Source organism: Microplitis demolitor, chromosome 2 (genome assembly GCF_026212275.2).
Source record: "Microplitis demolitor isolate Queensland-Clemson2020A chromosome 2, iyMicDemo2.1a, whole genome shotgun sequence".
NCBI lineage: Eukaryota > Metazoa > Arthropoda > Insecta > Hymenoptera > Braconidae > Microplitis > Microplitis demolitor.
In genome coordinates this window covers 8,454,911-8,479,696 of record NC_068546.1, presented here as the reverse complement: position 1 = coordinate 8,479,696, position 24,786 = coordinate 8,454,911, and the positions used below count along the sequence as shown (strand labels likewise).

The 24,786-nt window shown below is 35.0% G+C and overlaps 1 protein-coding gene across 1 annotated transcript in view; it reads left to right on the top strand.

Annotated features, from left to right (window-relative positions):
• Positions 1-852: 852 nt before the first annotated feature.
• LOC128667291 (uncharacterized) overlaps positions 853-24,786 on the top strand; it is a 42,131-nt gene continuing 18,197 nt past the window's right edge. The window contains exon 1 of the mRNA XM_053736852.1: positions 853-992. The gene's annotated coding sequence lies outside the window, so the exon portion shown is untranslated. The remainder of the gene's footprint in view (positions 993-24,786) is intronic.

The following is a 24,786-nucleotide window of genomic DNA, read 5'->3' as shown; positions in this document are numbered from 1 at the left end:
TAGGAGAGTAAGGAGTTCCTGTCCCCATCCCGTATCTGTTCTCATTCCCATTGAAGATCCATCAATCAAGAGTAGGGTTACATTTTTAATTTTATTTATTTTGATTCGTTGAATAGAAAAATAGAGTCACGCGCACCGATTAGCTTCTTAGCAGAATATTTTATATTTTTTATCAATTCTGAGCTCAATTAAATTATAGACTATTTTTTTTTATTATGTCACGTAACGATTCAAATTATTTAATTTTATTTAGTTTTAAGTCAATTATCGTAATTATATATTTGAATTTGAATCGTTGCGCGGGCATTCCGCCATTTCGCCGATGGAACGGCAGTCCGTGCACGGTGCTCGCGCATGCGCGAAGGGTATGAGAGAGCACATGTGTGATTTAATTTATTTTTATAATTTATGATTTGAAGCACAAACGCTTGACTTTTGCTTATTTTAAGTATTTATTTATAATTTTGAATTAGTTGGGATGCGTAATCCAGCGTTATATTATGCCCCAACAATTGTCAACATATTACTCTGTTTAAACTTGTCATCCAACTGATGACGTAAATTGATGTTTAATATTTGGAAAGAATGTTAATTTAATTTATTGTTGACTATTAAAAATCCAGATTATATGACGAAATGGGTCATATAATTAGATGATTTTTCATGTATCATTCAGATGTCAGAGGATTTATGTTTTATATTTTATATTTTTAATTTAAGTAAGGCCCAGGGCTGACAAAAGTAATTAAAATAAAACTTAAGGGCGACGGTGGTGCCATGTGTGCGACGACCAACAGGTGGAGGCTTAGATAATTAATTCAGAAAGATACGGATAAGCATTGTGTACGGACGTGATTTTTTTTGTCACTAAGCACTAAAGTTTTCTTTTGAAAATAAGTAAAGTTCACCGGGTGAATTAATTCGAGTGATTGATATCATTATTCCGTTATTGGAAAGTTTATTGTTTTTTTTCGCTGATTTGCTGCTTTTGAGTAAGTACTTTGTATTTCTGTTCGCTGGATAATATTTTTCATTTGGTAACCTCCCCCGGTAGTTGTTGGTCGCCGCGGAGAAAATCATTTATTTGTAGTTATTATTTATTTATTGAATGATACATGAGAGAATTGTTATTAATTATCATTAAATATTATTTCGTATGTGGGTGAAAATATTTGGTAATTAAATATATATATATATATATATATATATATATATATATATATATATATATATATATATATATATAGATAAAGCGTACGCAACGTCGTAAAACGTTGCCGGTACACACTTTTATATATATACATTAGTAGTATATATAGCTATACAGCACACGCAGTACTTATAAATTCCTCAAGCACTGATGTCAGCACTCGGATAAAGAATTCCCGAGTGAATATAATTATTATTTTTTCTATTTTATTTAGAATATCTGTATAATATTATCAATCATTATTTACGTTTATTATTATTTAACACAATTGCATAGCATTATATTATTTTATTTTGATTATGTGTACCCCAGTGGTAAAAATTATTAACGAGATTGTTATGCTAAAATTATTATTTAACTTATATGTTATACATTTATAAATTGGTAATACCGAGGAATTTATCTTTTTGAGTGTGAGTGAGGAAAAATTCCGTGTCTTTCTCTCTCTCAAGCGTGTTGAGAGATAAAATAAAGTAAGATTATTATTATTATTCCTTTTTATTTTCTGGAAAAATTTAAGTAAAACAATTGGTTTCTTTTATTTAATAATAAAATTAACAGTGTTAATTGAATTAAATTATATTTATTTTGGGTTGAATTTATATAACGTTATTATTTTTTTAGAACCATCGAGTGTCATTATTGTGGTTAAATTAACAAAACCTATTTATTGTACAATATTATTAATTATATTGATTATTGTTTAAGATTAAAATACGGAAACCAACAGCTGTCGGGGAAAATTTAATATTTATTTTCCCTGGATCTTTTCCTACTACTTAATTTCATTTTTCTGATTTATTTATTATTTGTAATATCATTATTTATTATATATTTACTATTTTTCTTTTCTTATTATTATTCATTTTATTTTATTTTTCTCAATCGTTTGTCCGCGTTGTCGTGAATCACTTGCTCGGATTTTCCCTCGCAGATTTCCCCCTGAATTGAATTTTGTCCGTTTTAGAATAAACGGTCTGGCGCCTGCGTGCACTAACCCAGCCTGAGGAGCTGGTTCAGGCACTCCAAGAGTTTATTATTTATAATTTTATTATTATTTATAACTTATCATTTATTTCAATTTGAAGGAAACATTTAAAATCATTTATTAGCAATATTTATTATTATTATTTTAACACGTGGGTGACCGCATACGGTTTACCGGTTGATCCGCGTCTTCGTCGCGGAAATTAATTACGGTTTACGTTATATGGCGCCCAACGTGGGGCCAGGGGGTCAATAATTTTGAATTAATAAATTAATTGAATAAAAATAAAATCTACGAGGTTCCACGGAGGAGCAAAACAAAATTAAAAACATTCGGCAGCGGATAAAAATAAATTGGACAAGCTACTCAATATATACAATTGATTTTTAAATACATTCCATATATTTACATATTTACTTATTTACAAATTAATAATACTTGATTCATATACATATATACACGGTAAAAATGAACAAGTTTAGAAAAATTTTAACAGAAAAATCAGATCGGTTTGTCGATTTTATGTCGTCAATACGTATCCGCGGTGGCGCTTCGGACGATGAACTCATTCCGACTGAGGATGAGAATGCGATTGAGAGAAACGGGAACGGGAGCGTGGTCGAAACCGTGAATAATGCTAGATATCGGGATGTTCCGATTAGCGAGACGGAAGACGAAGGTCTTCGTGAATTTTTCGAACATAGCCGCGGGCCTCCCCAACAACACATGATCCCAACGATCGTGCATGGCCCAGTGAATCGTTCTGGCCGAGAGGTAGAGATCGTGGGTGATAACTCCCACCTTGCCCATGCGACTGACCCTGGGCATAGGAGCCGGGGGCGCGGACGAGCGTCACGGACGGCTAGGGATGTTGGATCACACGACACCTCTACTTCAGTGCCAGAAACTGAGCTCACCTGGATGCTGACGCGACCGGATGATGAAATTCGGATGATTTTATTCGGATTGGGATTATCAACCGCCGGTAGCCGCAACACACGACGCGATCGGCTAAACCGATATCACAAACGGGCTCTCGGGGTTCCGGATATCCCCTGGGATCGGAAAAAGGATAAAATATCGCGTGACGTAGACGCACGGGCGACAAACTTAACCGACGCGGAGATTCGTCGATACTTGCTATCTCAGCAAGTTAATCCATCTGGGTCCAGCGAGGTGGTTCAGGACCGTTTCCGACGGCTGCTGCGACGCGAAGATGGGGATTACGATGCACCATGGAGTCTCTGGAAGGATGAATTGGTTCCAGTCGGCCAAGAAGCGCCGGAATTTCCCGATGGTATGGATGCGTATGTCACCGGGACAACATTTGTACAGGGGCTACGCATGCTTGAGGAGAAAATGGAACGTGGGCAGCAGAGACTGTACGAGATGATCGAGAGGTTATCTACAAATAACCAAATTCGTGCGTCTTCACCACATGGGGGTCCCACTATGCCCGCAACACTCCCGGAAATCAGTGTAATTCCCACTGTCACCACTACCATGAGCTCCGCGCAGAACACGAGACCTGCCACTACTCAGGGCACTCGTATACGGGATCCCAGGACCAACCCACTGGCACCACATCCTGAGGACATTCTCAATGACCAGCGACGGCAAAGTACGGGGCCTGAAGGTCTTCCCAACCCCACACCATCGCGTGTTCATTTCGAGACACCCAAAGACTCACACAGAGGTCGTAATTCTGACCAACATCGTCACAGTTCGTCTGGCGAGTCCGATTCAGACGATAGTTATTCTTCATCGTCATCGGAGTATCATTCACACAGGAGTTCGGGTAGTGAAAAACACCACTCACCCCGTGTGTTCGCTCGAGATCATGGTGCCATCGCCAGGAACTGGAAACTATCGTTCTCTGGTGGTGGAACAATGACTAGCGATGAATTCCTGAGGCACCTGGTCGTATTAATGCGCAGCGCTGGAATTCGTCGAGCTGATCGTCTTGCAGTATTACCAGAGGTGTTCAAAGGCAAAGCTGAGGTCTGGTTCAGCGCAAATTGCCACCGATGGTCAAATTGGGAGTCATTCCGGTCGGAATTTTTGACGTGGTTCAAGAGTGGTGGTCGTCAACGCGAAATCAGGGCTGATATTCGCGCACGTAATCAGGGCCTGAAGGAAAATGCCCGTGATTACTTAATCTGCCTTCAGAATTTGTATTCTCGGCTAAGACACCCACCATCAGAGCGCACACAAGTCAGACGGGCAACAAAGGGATTGTTACCCGCGTATTGGGACCACTGTCCACTCGGTGACTTCGACACGTATCAGTCATTGTTATTGAAAGCCACACAGGTTGAAGAAAGGTGGAAAGCTGCAAGGAATCATCGCCAACCACCGCCGAGGGAAGAAGCGAACATCAAGGAATGTTCGTACTCTGCTGGTATTCGACCTCCCAGGGATCACCGAGCTGTTATGCACGCGGTAGAACCAGCTGCTGAACACTCTGACTCAACCAGCGGTTCGCAGTCCGGTCCAGGGACGAAAAAGAAGCGAAGATCGCGTCGATCTCGCCAACAGCGGGCTGCTGAGCGTAACTTGGCACCTATTACACCTAGTGGACCTGACCAAGCGTCAAAACAGGTCCCAGGGGGAACCATGAAGACCCCAAATCAACGTGGGAACCCACAAAATGCGCCAGCGAATCAGCAACGAAACCAAAGCGCGCAGAACCGTGGCGCGATCCCGAAAAATCCGCCGTTACCACAGCCACAACCTCTGAAGGTGCCCAATTCACCTATGAATAACCCTCTGAGAGGTCAAGTGAGTCCATCCGGTGGTAATCGATCGCCTCCTGGGTTCAACAACAACAATAATCAGCCGTTTGTCCGGAATTCAGGTCAAATGGGACAAAACAGAGTCGTACGTCCAAGATTCTGCTATAATTGTGGCTCATTAGAACATTTGGGCTACTTTTGTCATGAACCACGCCGGGACGTATGTATGAGATGTGGAAAAGTTGGAAAGACAGCTGTTACGTGTGTCTGTAACGTCGACAGTCGTCCCGGTGCGTTCCAACTACCAAAAAACGACAACGCAGCCCGCCAGTAGAGGGTGGTGGTGCTGGACCTTCATCAATCCCTCCAAAAACAGTCACCAGGGAGCAGGATTCGATGACTCTACGTCGTATTGTTGTCCAGGCTGATATACACGCTATTTCTGATCCACCGTGCGAGGCCAAGTGTGAAGAAGATGCCACACTTGATGAATTAACCGCGGTAGATTATCGAACAGCTGTCCCAGTGTCACTTATAAATCAACCTGGTGATGAAAATGATAATTTTTGGCGTTTACGTCATGGGAAACCCAGACCTCAGGTGGTCATTCGCGCTGGTAATCGTAAAAGGGTCGCGATAATCGATACTGGGGCCAAAACGACTGCTTTTGGTGATTTCGCAAGAGAATCAATGGTTGATGGTTTTCCATGTCTGTTTGAAGCTCGACCGACGCGTTTTGGCATGGCAAACAGAACGACTGACGTGAGTGGAGGCGTGGTAAACGTGAAAATGACTCTCGATGGTGTTAAAGAGGTCATATTTCCGGTTCATTATATTCCTCGGTTGGGAAGTCTAAACTTAATCGGTACTAACTTCATGAATCATGTCAATATGGAGTTAGACCTGAGAAATCGATCGTGGCGTATACAAGGTGGTACCTGGCACGAGGTGTCGTTCGAGCCTGAAATTCATTCGAGACCTGAAGACGTTGCAGCTATACATGAACTCACTGGAGATGAAACCAAACAGTTACGTGAGTTCTTGGACCATCAACGGAAACTAATGCCACCTGGTTTGGGATTGACCTCGTTGGTTGAGCATCAGATTAGGCTCAAAGACGAGCGACCGATTAAACAGCGAGTTTATCGTCGATCACCAGTGGTTCTTCAGGCATTACACGTGGCCATTGACAAGATGCTCGAAGATGACATCGTCGAGCCTGCGCCAGCATCGGAATGGTCCAGTCAGCCTATCATGGTTAAAAAGCCTGATGGATCATATCGCATGTGCGTTGATTTCCGTGACGTGAATACTGTGACCGAAAAAGACACGTATCGACCGCCGGATATGATTGAGATTCTTGAAAAATGTCACGATGCTCATTATATTACGACTCTCGATATGAACTCAGCGTTTTGGCAAATCTTAATGAGTCCAAACAGTCGTAAATACACTGCTTTCTGGGTTCCCGGTCGCGGTCTTTTTCAATACAAACGTATGCCTATGGGATTATGTAACGCCCCGGCGAGTTTTCAGCGTGTAATGGATAAGATAATTACACCTGATCTATCTCCGTTTGTATTTGCGTATCTGGACGATATAATTATCGTAACCCCGACTTTCAAGAAACATCTGGAGATGTTAGAAGTCGTGTTGAGTCGGTTACGAGGCGCTGGGTTTACTTTGAACTTCGACAAAAGTAAATTTTGCCAGCAACAGGTACGATTTTTGGGCTTCTTACTTGATAAAGAAGGACTCAGGCCAGATCCTGAGAAAACTGAACCGATTTTGAATTACCCGCGGCCGAAAAACGTCAAACAAATACGTCGTTTCAATGGCATGATTAACTGGTACCATCGCCATTTGAAAAACGTCGCGTGCGTAGCTGGTCCATTATATCGGTTAACTCGCAAGGATGTACCCTGGAGATGGACTGAGGCTGAAGAAGAGTCTTTCCAGTCTCTTAAGAAAGCACTCGCGGAAGCTCCAGTCTTGTCAACACCTGATTACACGCTACCGTTCACGTTATATACGGATGCGAGTCAGTGTGGACTCGGTGCAGTCCTAGTTCAACGTAACGGCGATCGTGAGTATCTGATTGCGTGTGCGAGCAAGGCCTTGAACAGTGCTGAAGCAAATTACAGTACGACTGAAAAGGAATGTCTGGCGGTAGTTTGGGCCGTACGTAAATTCAGGCATTACCTCGAAGGTTTCAAATTTACAGTCGTGACTGATCATGCTAGTCTCTGATGGCTCATGAACGCTCGGGATCCGACGGGAAAATTAGCCCGGTAGGCTATGGAGCTCTTCGAGTACGATATGAAGATCGAATATCGAAAAGGGGCGGAAAACGAAGCCCCGGATGCCCTCTCGCGAATCTACGAAGACCAAGAGCCTGCCGAGAGTCATGTCAATGCCCTGGGCGAAGCTGGAAACGACGAATGGTACGAGGAAAAATGTCGTTTGTTGACTGCTGACCCCGAGGCTCTACTTGACTACCATTATGAAAATGGTAGATTGTATCGACGTAGGCCTGACTCGATGAGACAAATCCTAGGTGAAGAAGATAACGACTGGAAGTTAGTCGTACCAGCTGATCAACGAGAGCGTTTACTCCAGGAGGTCCACGATCATCCACAATCTGGTCACCTGGGTGTCCAGAAGACATACGCTCGGGCGATATTGCGGTATTATTGGCCCGGAATGTTTCGAGATATACAGCGATATGTCAACAGTTGTGAACTATGTCTCGAGTCAAAGCCAATTCAGCGCAAACCAATTGGTTTTGTGACGCCAAGGATACCCAGTGAGCCTTGGGAAGTCATAGCAGCGGATACGATGTCGTTTACGCGTTCTCGTGCGGGTTATTCGTATTTACTCGTGTTCGAAGACCTATACACGCGGTGTATCGAGTGCGTTCCAGTTCGAGCTGCAAACGGAAAAACTGTTGCCAAAAGTCTTCGACAGTTCGTCATTAACCGCTGGGGCGTCCCGCGTGTATTTTGGACAGATAATGGCCGTGAATATTTGAATCGAGACGTTGCTGATCTCATTCAAGAGTGTGGTATCCAGCATACTACCACACCACCGTATCATGCCCAAGCTAACCCGGTTGAAAGGGTCAACCGTAATTTAAAAACAATGATCATGAGTTACTTGGGTGATGATCATCGCGACTGGGATGTAAATATTCACGAATTCCAGTTCGCGTATAATACTGCGGTACATGAGTCGCTCGGTGTGAGTCCCGCGTATTTGAACTTAGGCCGTGATCCATGTCCTATTCGCAACTGTCGAGTTGCAAACGACACTGGTATGGTTGTTGATAATAATGTTAACCGCAGTATTTGGATTCAACGCATGGATCGTATGGTAGAACTACGTGATATTGTTAACCAACGTATTCGATGATCCTCTGAACGATATGCGGCTTATTATAACGATAAAAGACGTAATATTTTGTTCGAAGTAGGTGACCAGGTATATAAACGAACGTGAAACTGATGTTTTAAAATATTTAAATAACTAGAAATCAAATGCCTTCTTCTCTTGTTTTATAGATGCGCGACTAAAGTCAGTCAGTCCTATACTGACAACTAAACAGCAAACATTTGTATTCAACAAACTATATCTCTCTCTTGCTTTCTTTTACTGCTGTTAATTGTGGTGTTGTTAATTCTAATTGAAGTGTGTTATTATTGTAGTGTATAAGTGATATTAATTTAAGATACCAGTCACTACAATATATAAATATATATATATATATATATATATATTTATATATATATATATATATATATTAGGGTGCTTCGTTTCCGGCGAAAGTATTTTTTTTTTATTGCTCAACAAGTAAAATATTGTTTTTTATGCTAAGACAAAAATCCCTGCCAAGTTTGAGCTCTTAATTCCAATCCTAAGTACTTTCCATTTGATTTCCAAAATTTACCATTTAAAATACACGTAAATTAAATTACTTTTTTTTTAACTTTCTAATAGTCAGCTGCGTTTTATGATATCGACGTGGTTTTGGTCGCAAATTGTAGGCCATTTTGAGTTCTTCAAAAGTGCCCATAGTAACTTAGCTGTAATTCCTGCTGTTTCACTGATGTCCGCTGAGGAAGTCATTTTTCATATCAAATTGACCTTTATTGGCTTGCAGAACGTAAACCAATGAATGCACACCAAAAATGTAAATGAGATTTTATAGGAAATTTTATTTCCTTTAAAAAAAGCCCTATAAGGCAAATCGCTAAAGTCCATAGTTTCCGAGTTATAGGAATTTTAATAATTTAAAAAATATAAAAAAAAAAAAAAATGACAATTGCTATTTTATTTTTCAAATTATTAAAATTCCTATAACTTGGAAACTATGGACTTTAGCAACTTGACTTATAGGGCTTTTTTTAAAGGAAATAAAATTTCCTATAAAATTCCCATTTACATTTTTGGTGTGCATTCATTGGTTTACGTTCTGCAAGCCAATATAGGTCAATTTGATATGAAAAATGACTTCCTCAGCGGACATCAGTGAAACAGCAGGAATTACAGCTAAGTTACTATGGGCACTTTTGAAGAACACCAAATGGCCTACAATTTGCGACCAAAACCGCGTCGGTATCATAAAACGCAGCTGAGTATTAGAAACTTAAAAAGAAAGTAATTTAATTTACGTGTATTTTAAATGGTAAATCTTGGAAATCAAATGGAAAGTACTTAGGATTGGAATTAAGAGCTCGAACTTAGCAGGAATTTTTGTTTTAGCATAAAAACAATATTTTGCTTGATGAGCAACAAAAAAAATACTTTCACCGGAAACGAAGCACCCTAATATATATATATATATATATATATATATATATACATATATATATATATATATACTTACAATTATAGCATCGCTGTTGTGCTATGGTAGCTTGCAAAACGAAGCATCAGCAGAAAATTTGTTGTTTAGCTTATGTTTATACTATCTTGTCACTTTACATTTGTACATGACAGAATATACTACTGTCTAAAAAACTATCAAGAACAGCGTAAGCGTGTGATTTATTTTAATATGCTGCAAATTAATAAACATCTCTATGATGAGATTATAAAATTAGTGCTGTTTATACGTAATAATGAGCCTGAATTAACAGTACCGTTTCCGGATGACCGTTCAAAAGTTTGGCAATATCTTCCAGAAGAAGCCGTGTTTTTGCTCTTAAAACGTATTTATTTATTTGCGCCAGCTAGCATAATAAGTGATGCATATGAAAGTAGTTTGATTTTTTCAAGTGTTAAAATTATACATGCTGTGTGTGATTGTTTAAAAAATAGTAAAAAGTAGCAGGCTAAGAGGCTTTCTAAATTGTTGACAGCTTGTGGTATGTAATGCTATACATTTGAACATTAAAATTTTTACAATTTAGTTTAAAAAATTTTGAAAAACAATTGTGTTGAATATTTATTTTCATATTATACACCAACATTGTAAAGAAGACATTTTAGCCGCTCTTTCTAATGATATCAACAACACCGTGAATAATGATGATGATGCAAAAGCTGTTGAATCGTCTACTGTACCTTCTTCTTCCACCCTGGAGGTATGTAAGATGTAATTTTAACCTGCACGAGTATTTTAAAATATTTTACATTAAATTTTTATAGCCTCAACCTTCCACTTCTTATCAAGAACGTGAAAATAACGGTAATTGGATCGATTGTTCGGAAAAAACCATTTCAACAATACTACCTGGTGAAATAAAGGGTTAGAGTGTTCGGGTACACGTTGACAGAGGAAACTACATATCTGTTGAATATTTTCTGGAGATAATAGACAGCGATAATGATGATGATGATAATGAGAACAATGATAACCGATCGGTTTTATCATGTGATACATGCAGTGCTAAAAATGAAAGGGAAAATGAGGATGTTGACACTCTTGCACAATTCATATTAGAAGAAGATGAATTTTATGTAAAAAAATTCTGGTATTGGAGAACGAACACCCTAACAAGAGCAGAAATATAGGCTCCGTGTAATATCTGAAGTGCGTATGGATGCCGATTCTGATTCTGAAACGGAAAATAGTGAATTCCACTTCTTAATGGGTAAATTTAAATTTTAAACAAATACCATATTTCATTAGACCAATATCTATTATTTCCGTAGATTTCGTTAACACTTACCTTAGTGCTGATCATGTAGGAGAATAAACTTTAAAACAAGTAAGCTAAGCTGAAATTTTGACTATTATAGTTAAAGATGTATTTGTGAAAAATTTACAGGTGATCAACGAGGTGGTATTTTAACAAGAAGTGCCCGTTTGAAAATCCAGACAACTAATCAACATGCAGCCTTGCAACATTCTGAAGACAACAATTTTCAGAGTATAGAACCGCTGGGTCGGTGTTTTATTATTGAAAAATAACAACACTGTCAAAAATTCGGTGCAAAAGGGGTGGAGAGCGTTATCCGTATCTTACAACCACCTGCAAATACCAATAATATTCATTGACTTGAAGGTGGTTTGAGAGACATTATAACGCACATTATCTCGAAATGTAGAGGTCATAATTATGTGGAATATACAATCACTTGTGATAGATTCACGCCAGGGCCCTTATGGTCTCGTTTCAAACAAGCTAATACATATACGCCTGACGATCTAGGCTTATTGCTAACGTAGCACAAAGCGCCGGTACTATCACAACAGATGACCAATTAGTCATTACAGTCTCTACTGTAGAGGGTGTTGAAGGCACAGGTCGAAAAATTTTAACGCACCAATTAATTTACAAAAAATATATAATACCTATCAATAATAATGATAATTTATGTTTACCGCGGTCATTAGTAGTTGGACAGGCCTATGTTGAAAGAGGTGAAATACGTACAGGTACATTATATCGGAAATGGAAATCAATCACAGATAATAGATGTAACCTACAAAAAATGGACGCGTTGTCTTTGGTTCATAAAGCGAGTGTTAAAATTTCTAATAGGGGTTGTGGTATTGAGCGTGTATTTACTTTTCAAAAATATTTTGAGCGCGTGGGTATTGTTACGTCCAGAATGACGAACACGAGTTATTCAGTCCCTTAATTTTGAGTCAAAGCACTTAAGACATTTACTCGGGTAGCGGGGACCTCGCTATTTAGTGTCGAGTATGTCGATACACGAAAGTATGATGTACGAGGTGAATGGATGTATCTTATCACTAAATAAATGAACAATTGATTGAACTTACCGTTGGTTTATTCGTCCGGGTAAAAATAAAACAATCTATGGCAGACTTATCAAAGATCTACTGCATAACTTTCATTCACGGATTTAGGACAAATCTACGGTAAGTCTATCTGGGGAGACAATATTCTCTAATAATGAAGAGTATAACAGAGACTTTCTTAAGACCTCTTATAGATCCGCGAACAACGAATACGCGGTAGGTCTTTAGAAAGTCTGCTGTAGATTTTTCTATTAAAGCTTGGTATTTTTAGATTTTGATCTGATAGCTGTTGCAGTTTTTAAATCTTTGAAAACTTATTTAAAAGGACAATCAGACAACATCACAATAAATCCATATAAAGCAATAGCATCTGTTTTGGACACTATACTTCAAGTGAACGCATGATAATTCCTCCTAAAATATCGCAATAAGAACGTTTCAAATTCTTATGCATTCATCCAGTGTTTTTTGCATGAATCAAATAAAAGTTAAAAAAAAATCGGTCTGTCAGTTAATCCTGCGGGCCAGCCCCAAAACTTCCCGCTGCTTTTGAGTTTCTTGAGCTTAAAATCATTGTTGAAAATACATTTTTGAGCTCTCCGAGCTCGAAAATACTTTTGTATGCCTTTGTTTTCGAAAAATAACGTTTTTTACCAATGTTTTTACAACGATATCTCTCGAACGAAATCACCGATTGAGACGTTTAAGGTGGCAATCGACGCGTTTTATTGAGTTCTAGAGCTGATCAAATTTTAAAATTGATATATAGAGTCGTTTTAGAGAAATTTCAAAAAAAACTAAAAAAAAAATTTTTTTTTATTTTTTCGTTAACGGTTTCATTCGAACGAATGAACCGATTTTAATCTTTGAGGTGGCATTTGACGCGGCTTACAAAGTATTAGAGCTTTCTAAATTTTGGAATCAATTCATCGAGCGAATTAAAAGTTATTCGAAAAAAACATTTTTGAAATACATCCGAACGTACTCTACCGATTGAGCTCAAATTTTTAGTGCTTATAGTAAATAACAAGCCGCGTCGAATGACACCTCAACGATCAAAATCGGTTCATCCGTTCAAAAGTTACAGAATATTTACATACGTATGTACGTACGTACGTACATACATACATACGCTCGGACAACATCTTGAATTCAGTCAGAATAGCTTCTTAGAACCTTGAAACGTCGACATCTGTTGGAATTTCGATTTTCACAAATCAGAGTGAAAAGAATAACTTCCCGGAATTTTTGAAAATCAAGCAGGAAGTTAAAAAAAACATTTTTATAATGTTGAAAAAAAAATATTTTTTTTAAATCAACACATTGATAGTCGGCCTTAAGACTGAAACAAAAGTCCTGTGAACTATGGAGACACTCATAGTAGGCTTTTAGACTGAAATAAAAATTCTGGAAACTGTTGAGACACTGATAGTGGGCTTTTTGGCTGGAACCAAAATTCTTGCTTTTTGCTACATAATTAAAATTAGAATAGTATTATAATTCAAAGATATTTACGAAATGATCGACTTTATATCATTAAATACGTTTATTGAGGGTCCACTTCACATCCTGAATTAATGAGAATGATGAAATTATTATAATTTAAATTTTTAACAGTGAAACTCATGCTATAAATAATGAAATCAATCTACTAATGTCCATAATTTCTTATTAATCTCAAACGAAAAAAAAAATTGAATGAGATTTGAACAATGAAAAAAATAACATTCAAAACATTAATATTGCCAAATTAGTAGCGAAATAAATATGAAAAAAAATGTATATCGTTGAATGGATTATGAAAAATCAATTATTAGATATGTATATAGTTGACTTGAATTAAATACTTATGTAAGTATTTTATAAGACTGACGGTAATTGTCTGATGCATCGTGAGCATATACATTCGAAGCACGCTTTAAAATCCTATTGATCCTGGCTGGTGAACATTTATGGGGTGATTGACTTCTGGACGTGGGTAAAGGGCGTTTTTAATTTGGATTAGTTGAAATTTTTTTGTATCGTTACTCGCATTTTTTACACCAATTCGTTGAATATCATTTTCTTCTGTGAAAGTACCAATATTTGAAATTGAATTTTTCGCAACATTGTGACTCCGTTTAAACGATGTAACCATTTGAGTAATCGTTCTTTCAAATTTTTCTAATTTCATTGTAGGTCTTGCGTGTGATGTAACGTAATCTGAAGTAAAACATTGTATATGGTACTTTTTCTACCATTAAATTATTAAATTCTTCACACTGTTAAAAATTTTCTGGATTTTCAAGAATAGTTATCATGGACTATTTAAAATTTAATGTTTTGTGTAATTATTCAAAATATTGAGTTAGATTTTAATTCAAAAATTTTTATACTTACAGTATTAAATTTGAAAAAACAAAACCTTAATCGGTGTTTGATAATTGTGGGTTTAATAATGTCTTGATATGAAATTTCTTGTATGTAAAAAGTAATTATATATGAAAAAAAAAAAAAATAATTTTTAATTGAAATTATAGTTTTTCAAATAACCATAAATTTCTAAATGAATATTACTTTAAATTAATTTACTTAGGGATAAAAAAACCATTATTGAAATGAAATAAAATAAATTAAAGTATATGATGATTTTAATTTTTATAATAGTTGTGATTTGATCATCAAAAGTAATGGAAAAAACGAGGCATGTATATTTTGAACAGTGTATTTTGCATGTATCGCATCTCTAAAGCTGAAAGAGCGTATAAGTTTTTTATTATGAATCGATAATGGGCTGGAAATAGAAATAAAAAAAAATATTTATGCTTAAAACTTGTATCGACAGACATAATCCCTTTAACCATAAGAAAAATTATAAGCTTTGTGCCAAAAAAGCATATAATTTTTTTTTTTTTTCAATCAGTTAACAGACTCTTTCTAAACCAAAAAATTGTAAAAAAAATAAAAAATCATAAATAAATAAAATTCTCAATTTCAGATATAAAATGACTTTTTTAAAAATAAAAAATATTTTTTTTTTTTTTTCAAATTGAAAAAAAACTTTAGCTAAAATTTTTGTTTTGATTCAATTATACCATAAACTGTCTGATAGACATCAGATGGTAATGGCTGCCACTCATTTCCACCAGTAAGGCTCATCGTACTCAAACGATCTTTTCCAATAATAAATTTGAGAAGACGTCGTGCCATTTCTGCAGGATTTCGGTTGAATTTATTTCTTATGATTTTTAAATTATTTTCGTCATTGTAAATATCTGATTCTGGAAATAATTCCACCTGACAAAGAAAAATAATTTTAATGACTCCATTATTATCAAATATATTTCAGAGTCAATCTTGTAAATAAAACAAATATTGATTAGAAAGCAAAAAAGACTACGTAAAGACAAACTTTTTTATGAGCAGGGATATTCCATAAGTATTGAGAACTATGTGTACTGTTTTGATTTTCATTGGTAGATTTAGTAACTCTTGAATGGGATATTCCTGACGCTTCTGAATAGATTCTCTTCTGACATCTGATAAAACGTCTAAGCTAAATTCTTCAGTTGAATCTTCAATGTGCTTACGGCAAGGAAACTTCTTGAAACTTAGAGAAAAGTGTTCATCAAACTCTTGGTTAGACGACATTGTAGCGCTGATTTAGGTTGATAGCATCCAAAGCAGAAAGCTCCATAAATTGTTCAGAAGCAGATGTACATCATTCATAAGTAAAAGATGACTTTGGCATCAAATTATGAAAATAATTAGGTGTTTCAGTACAGCGTTCAATGTATTTTTGTTTATAAAAATGCTCGTAATTAAATGATGACTTATTGAACGGGTACGATCTAATTAATTCGTTAGCAGGAGATGATGTGGATTCAACCACAGATTGAAAATAAAAATAATTCTAATGAACAATATCATTGTAAATAACGTAATGTATCCTAAACAACGAGCTACTTTAGACCTTATTTAACATATCTATGTTATTATTTTACATTATAGAAAATTTTGAGTCCGCGGTGTGGTGGGAATAATTTGGTGTCAAAATTTTCAACACTGGTAGTGTGAAAAGTTACACGACGCACGGCATAGTTGAAAGAATATTATGAAAAATCAATGATAATTGAATATTTAAATATTTTTTCACGTGTACGGTGTTGAAAAATAAGCTGTCTAAAGTTCATACGAAAAATTGAGATATACAACGATCAATTATTATATTTATCAAGGCTAAATAATTATCAGAAAACAATATACAGTTTAGAATTATAGTTTAGAATATAATTATGATTTATTTTATAACAATTTACTCCCTGGAGAAGCTTTACATTGCGGACATTCTGAAATTTTCGGAAATTTCTCAATCACAGCATGGTACTTATAAATAGTTAATCCATTTGAAAGACGAACAACTTTTTCATCGCGAGTTGGTGAATATCCATGATCTGATAAGTCGACATCAGATTCCGATTTGACTGATTCCTCCAAATCAGTTTGTGCACTGACGTCTCCAAGCAGACTTCTAGTGTGAACTACATTTGTATCTTGATGGCTTCTAATATTCTAGATATTTTTATTATAGCCTAAGATCCAGTGGGCGGCAGACTACAAATATTTTAAGAAAGCCTAAAATTTCCTCGGTGAGTCTGTTGTACCTGCCAACCATGAAATAGTAGCTAGCTAAGCGTGGTCGCGGTGGCCTCGGCTACACTCAGATGCGACTGGTGTGAAATTTTCATGAACTAAAAACATATTTTAGGAAAGCTGCCGTTTGGATATGTTTAAATATACTATTATAGCTATGTAAAACCGAAACGGCAGACCATCATCGCAGTTTTAGAGTGGTAGCAGACATTTTGAAAAATCCGAAAAAAAAAATTTTTAAACATATTTTAGAAAACTTGAAATTTATATATGTTATTCTTTGAAGTATCAGAAGCTTATATTTCTGAAGGCAGACCGATACGTCAGTTCCTTCGACCTGGCAGACAGTAAAATCTTTTTCTCCCACGAGTTTACCTGGGTGTAATAGATGCGTTGTATTTGAGTAAGAAAACGTCAAGTGGACCCCCCCCCCATTCTCCACTTGATCAAAAAATTAAGTCTATGTATTTTTTCTCAAGTAGTCACTATAAAAATCAATTCCGCAAACAATTTTTCAGAATTCTCATTTTAACAATAATTTTTTTACAATAAAAATTTTGAGTACTTTTAAATAAAAAATAGATTTCAAAACAACCGTTAGAGATAAATTAATGAAATTTTTAGGATTTATTGTTAAATATCTATATTTTATTAAAATAATAATAGCTTAAAATTGTTTTAAAATTTTAACTGGTATTTTAATTATGACTGACTGAAGCTGCAATATAGCCTGAGAAGCTCGGCCGCGCACTGTATTGAGAGTACCCGGCACCCCGCACGTGGTGAAAAATGAATTCATATCGTTTAAGCTAATCGCGAGCAGTGCGATTTTCTTCAGGAATCTTAAACTTTAATAAATAACACATGTAACCGATGAAAAATAACTTTATTTTTTTGCCGAGAAGTCAATGAAATTTTAATTTGTTTGCTTAAAAGTTAATCAACAATAGAATAATAAGTCAACAATTTTAAGCTATTATTATTTTAATAAAATATAGATATTTAACAATAAATCCTAAAAATTTCATTAATTTTTCTCTAACGGTTGTTTTGAAATCTATTTTTTATTCAAAAGTACTCAAAATTTTTATTGTAAAAAAATTATTGTTAAAATGAGAATTCTGAAAAATTGTTTGCGGAATTGATTTTTATAGTGACTACTTGAGAAAAAATACGTAGACTTAATTTTTTGATCAAGTGGAGAATGGGGGGGGGGGTCCACTTGACGTTTTCTTACTCAAATACAACGCATCTATTACACCCAGGTAAACTCGTGGGAGAAAAAGATTTTACTGTCTGCCAGGTCGAAGGAACTGACGTATCGGTCTGCCATCAGAAATATAAGCTTCTGATACTTCAAAGAATAACATATATAAATTTCAAGTTTTCTAAAATATGTTTAAAAATTTTTTTTTTCGGATTTTTCAAAATGTCTGCTACCACTCTAAAACTGCGATGATGGTCTGCCGTTTCGGTTTTACATAGCTATAATAGTATATTTAAACATATCCAAACGGCAGCTTTCCTAAAATATGTTTTTAGTTCATGAAAATTTCACACCTGTCGCATCTAAGTGTAGCCGAGGCCACCGCGACCACGCTTAGCTAGCTACTATTTCATGATTGGTAGGTACAACAGACTTACCGAGGAAATTTTAGGCTTTTCTATAATCATAATTTACTGTCCAAGATTTCGAATATTTCTTTCATTTGCAACACAGATGGCACTTGCTGAGAACACTATCCTTGCAAGGTTATAGTTTGATTATGAAAAACCAGATGCTAACAAATTTATAGGCGCTTTTTATAATGAACTTAAAGTATCATACAATGGTTTACACTTTAATGTCCCAGGTTTAAATGTTCCTATTTTTGTACGAGGTATAGTTTTGTGTGGAACTCTTGATTTGCCAGTAAAAGCGCAGTTTCTAAATATGAACCCTCATATGGCTTGATACGCGCTGTTACAATTGTGAAATCGACAGTGAAAAAGTAAACCATTTTCAATCATATCGCTTTACCAATGCATTGAAACTCCGAACGACAAGAAAAACTATTAATTATGCGAAGAAAGCGATGAAATCACGCAAATCAGTTATGGGAGTGAAGGGGCCTACACTTGTATTTAAAATTTGATATAACTTCATTACATCAACTGCTATTGATTCAATGCACTGTATTGATTTCAGCGCTGTTAAAAAATTATTGTCATTGTTATTTGATGAGACATACGCTGCTCAGAAATTTTGGATGCATAAATACCTCAAATTAATTGATTCGAGGATTCGGTCTATTTCTCCACCTAGTAACGTAATTCGAGATCCAAGACAGGTATCTGAAATGAAATATTGGAAAGCACATGAATTTCACGCCTTTCTTCTTTATTACTGTGTGCCGCTCTTACATGATGTGATGCATGAAAAGTATTTTGATCATTTCAAGTTTTTAGTTTTTCTGATGAGATGATCAGTCTAGCATCCTGTTTATTTAGAGAGTTTGTCGGGAGGTATGAAGATCTGTACGTTTCGCATCATATGATTTGCAACCTACACTATTTGTTTCATATATCTGATGTAGTGAAACATTTAGGACCACTGTGGGCAATATCGTGTTCCCCGTTCAAAGGACTGAATGGACTGCTCAAAGAATTAATTCATGGAACTCGATACGTACACCTCCAAATTACTTCAACTGTAATGATTTTCATCAATATTACTAGAGGAAAATTAAAAGTGCTTATAGCGGGTTCCAAAATAAGCTCATTCTGTGAACGATTAGCATTGAGCGGGAAAAATAGGCAAAAATTAACAAAGATATTGGATGACACATCGATTATTGATAAATGTACGCGAATTCAAAATTTACCAGATAAATTAGTTAGCAGTTTTCGGGCATACCCAACAATGGACGGAGTTCACAAAATTTACGTATTTCAACGACTAGTTAAAAATGGTATAGTTTACAAATCGAAACTATATAGTCGTAAATGAAAAAATAATTCCACACTGGTCAAATTTTTCAATAAGAAACAAAAAATTCTAACTTCGGAATCGTAAAAAAATTTTTACAGTTGTGTTCATGAAAATGTCGTAATAAGTGTGAAAGTTGTAATTTATATTCAAGATTTTATGCTGTAATAAATAAACTAACGACGACGACTCCGTTCGAAACATTCCCAAATGTAATAATGTATTCGATATATTCCTGCAAAGTAACTAAAGACAAAAATTTGGTAGTTATTAATATCAATTGTTTGAAAAGTGTGAATTACACTGTTAAAAATTTTAATGATAATAATTTCTTTTTTTTTATTGATCCAGTATGTAGTGCAGACTCTCAATAAACGTATTTATTAATGTAAAGTCGATAATTTAGTGAATATCTTGGAATTACAATACTAATCTAATTTTAAAGTACAGTGTAAACTCTATATAGCGACACTGAAGGGACTGTGCATTTTATGGCGTTATAGAGAGTTGTCGTTAAATGGAGAGAAGAAACACCAGAATTAGAAGAAGAAAAAGTTTATTTCCGACTATTGTTAGTAGTTATGTGCATAAAAAAGAATGTTATTTGAACGCTATTGCGTATAGTCTGTTATTTTTGTCTGACGTCTTTTGCCGCACCAGTAATTTTGTTGTATTTTTTTACTTATTTTATTCATATCTAGCAATATTGAGGCATCTTGATTATAAAGGAAGTATTTTTCCAATAATTTAGCTGCTTCCAGAGCTTCTTTAATGCTCGGCGGAGGCTCAGGTTCATCCGTCTCATCTTCTTCATCGCCTTGTTCTTGATCCTCAGTTTTTCTCACTGAATCCAAAATTTCTTCGTTTGTGAGTGAAGCCGTTGTAAGCAGGCGGTCGTCTACTTCGATGTAGGTTTGAAGATTTACCGTATTTCCTGCCATGTTGAACTGTTGAATCCACTCAGTTAATGGAAGGTCGTCGACGCTTTCAAACTCAGGTTCTGTTTCCACCTCATCACTCGTAGAATTGGTACAAAGTCCAGCATGTCAAAAAGAGTGCTGTATAGTTGTGGGTGTCACTGCGCAGTTTTTACTAATTTTAGCAACTTAAAAGGTACTTTTTATTACTCAATTGTTGTCGTTATTGAGAGTGGGTGTAATGCTATGTAGAGTGAAACATTGTATGAAAGACAAGCTAAACCAACCAAAGCCAATTGATTTCGACGCTTAAGGGAGTTTGTCGTTAAATAGAGTGACGTTACATGGAGTTTACACTGTATGTAGCAAAAAGCAAAAATTTTTGTTTCAGCCAAAGTCGTATGTAGTGTCTTAACAGTTGCTACAATGACTGTTTCAGTCTAAAGGCTTACTATGAGTGTCTCAACAGTTGTCAAAATTTTTATTTTAGTCTTAAGGCCAACTATTAATGTGCCAACTTTTAAAGAAATTTTTTTTTTTCAACAAAAAAATTGATTTTTTCAACTTTTATTTGATTCGTGCAAAAATACACTGAATAAGCGCAAAAAAATTTGAAATATTCTTATTGCCATATTTTAGGAAGGAATATCCGCGTATTCGTTGTTCGCGGATCTATAAGAGATCTTAAGAAAGTCTCTGTTATACTCTTCATTATTAGAGAGTATTGTCTCACCACCCGATAAAAAACATTTTGATCCAACCAGATATGTCTGGATCTCGTTATATCTGTTTATATCCAAATACATCCAAATATTTGATATTGCTAAATATAAACATATATAATTATATCTGCTCAGATCTAATCATATATAAGCAGATATAGAGATGTATTAAGATTGATATCCAAATAGATATACGTATATCCAAGCATATATAAATATATCTGCTCAGATCCAACTATATATAAGCATATATAAAAATTGATATCCATTCAGATATGCTTATATCCAAGCATATACAAGTACATATAGTTATATCTGCGCAGACCCAACTGTATGTAGGCGGATATATAGATGCAAAAATAATTCATATCCAAGCAGATATACGTATATCCAAGAATTTATGACTGTATCGAAAAATGTGTGTATATATGTAGTCATATTTGATCAGATCCAATAATATTTAAATACAGGTAAGGCTCCTGTATCGTCGAACTGTCAGGGTTCTACTGGGAATAAGACATTGAATACAAAGTTTTTTTTACTTAATTATACACGAATATCTGAATAATATACGAAAATTAAAAACTTTTATCCAAGCAGATATAAATATTTCCGAAAATAAATTATTACACATTGGTAGTATTATATCTGTTTACATCTAACTATATAGATTAAGGTGAATAAAATATATTTAGCTCCATGTAATAGATAGAAATTTACGAAAATATTTATAATTTTTTTGATTACATGTAATTAAATGTAAACGTAAATAATTGAATATAAAAGTATCAATGTTTCTAAAGTATTCATCTATTTTTTTTTTACTTGAATATCAATTGACTTTTGATACATATGTTATACATTAGGTTCATTAAAAACATTAAGAGGTAATAGCAATAAGATCCAAGATGTGAGTAGATATTGCTTTTAGAATGGTCTAAAGTATAATATATTTATACATGCATTCATTTGAATCTAGTGAAACTTCTTTAGATATATGTGCTTAAATCTATATAGATTTCTTTAAAGATCGACATTTACGCAGATCTGCTTGGATACACTTTGTAACATGATGGAAAATTCGACATCGACTCGTGGTTTGAATTTATTTCAAATAAGAAATAGTTACCGGATGAGCAAATTTTAGTGACATCTAGAATCGAAAATTTCGACTTCGACCGACTAATTGATCCAACCCATGGATCGTGAGAGAGATCCGGACGAGACGCCGTACTGAACGGTCACGTTTTACGATTCGAGAAATTCGACCCGACCAAACGAACAATTTCGATTACGACTCTTGAACAACGTGAATTTTGTTCTATAAGAACAATCCGAGTGATTAACGAACAATTCATTGCGATAAGTAAAATTTTTTTTTACAAATAACCGCCGTCGTGAACAAGCGAATAAGCCGAAGCCTCGGCACGAGAACTGATCAAGTGTACGACCGATTGATTTGGTTTTATGAACAAGTGCAACCTGATTTGTGGAAATAATAATTAAATTAATGATTGATTGTACGTACTAACTGTATGATAGTGAAATTTCACGCGTTACCGAAATAAAATATTATTTTATATTTTATTTTATTCCAATCGAGCAATTCCGAGAATTACGGATTATCGCCTTCTTATTCGTTGCGGCAGCCGAGTCTTGCCATGTAAAATACTCTGACGTCACCGGTCGAGTATTTCGTTAAGAACTACGTCGAGTGTGTTGATGAAATAAACGACGAGTTTTTTTTTCTTTCGACAACTGACTGTTATTTTTTTAACAAAACTGACTGTTTCCGACCAACTACGTTTTGTTGTACTTTGGTTTATATCGAGTCAAGCCGACAACGGCATTTATTATGTTTGTGTAACCGACAATTTGTGTGAAACCGATCAGTTATTCTGTCTATTGAATATACGACTAATTTGTTTAATTCTGATCACTTATTTTATCGTAATTTTAACTGCCTGACCTTTCCCCGATCCGCCACCCTGAGCCGAATTTTTTTTTGTTTTGATAATTATTTATTTGGTGATTATAAAATCACCTGGCGCCCAACTTTAAAATTTTGAACAAGGTTGTCAAATAGTAAGTATACTCGGACTTCACTCCGGTAGATCCCCGGTGGTGAAAAACCCGTTATAACTTATATATTCGTGGATATAGTGAGATCTGTTTCGATCTCTTTTGATATTTTAAGATCTGTTTGAATATATTTAGATATAGTGAGATCTCTTTGGATATTGTCAGATCTGTTTGGATCCGCTTGGATCGCGCCAAAATTTGGATCCAAGCATATCTGACTGTTTGGATCCAAATATGCTTGGATCTAAACATTCTTTATCGGGCAGGTAGACTTACCGTAAATCTGTCATAGATCCGTGAACGAAAGATATGCAATAGATATTTAATAAGTTTGCTGTAGATTGTTTTATTTTTACCCGGGAATGTTTCTGAGCAAAAATTAAAATCTTAATTCACGATTTTCACTCAAAGAAGCACATGGTTTTTTATCTTGTGCTTTTTTAATAATATATAAGTGACTATTAGTCAAGAAATCTATTATTCTCGATTTTAAAACATCAAAAATGGTTAGAACACGATTTTTTTTAAGAAAGTTCCATTTATATGCAAATAACTGAAGAATATTGCTAAATTTCGAAAACTTGGTGCCAGATAATATATTAGAAATAAAATGATCTACAAAAGAAACCTACGACCTTTTGTAATAAAACGGATATTTTTGTCGGGAAAGTTAAATAAAACTGAAATTGACCAGGAATTTAAATTTGACGTTGAATAACTTTTGAACCAGTTAATTTATTAAAAAATTATACGAGACCTTTTTTGCAGGACTTCCAATTTCCAAAAAGAATATGTATTAACCATTCCGGCTTAATAATTAGTTAATGAGTTATAAAATTCTTAGTTAAAAAAAAAATTTTCCCATGTTATTTAAATAGGAAATAGAAAATTGTAATCAGGACGTATTCAATATTAATATTAAGGGCTTAAATTTTATTAGGCATCTTCTCTTATCCTACTGAAAATTTTGAGTACGTGTCCTTAAAAAATAACAAATAAATATATTAATGTATATGGGGCATTCCACGCCAAATTGGACGGTTTTAAGAATTTTAATTTTTAATTTCCGTTATTTTTTGATATTTTTTAGTACTCATCCTCCTAAATTTTGAGATTTTTTTTATCATTGGTTACAAAGATATGAAATTTTCAAAAAAATCGCTCTTTTCATGGTTTTTCGCTCAAAACTTTTTGAAAAATATTTTAAATAAAAAAACTCAAAGAATAAAAAAGTTTCGTTATTCCATGTAATTTTAGAAAAAAAATATGAATAATTTTTTAGAAAAATTTTTCTGCGTTATTTTTGAGTTTTAAAACTT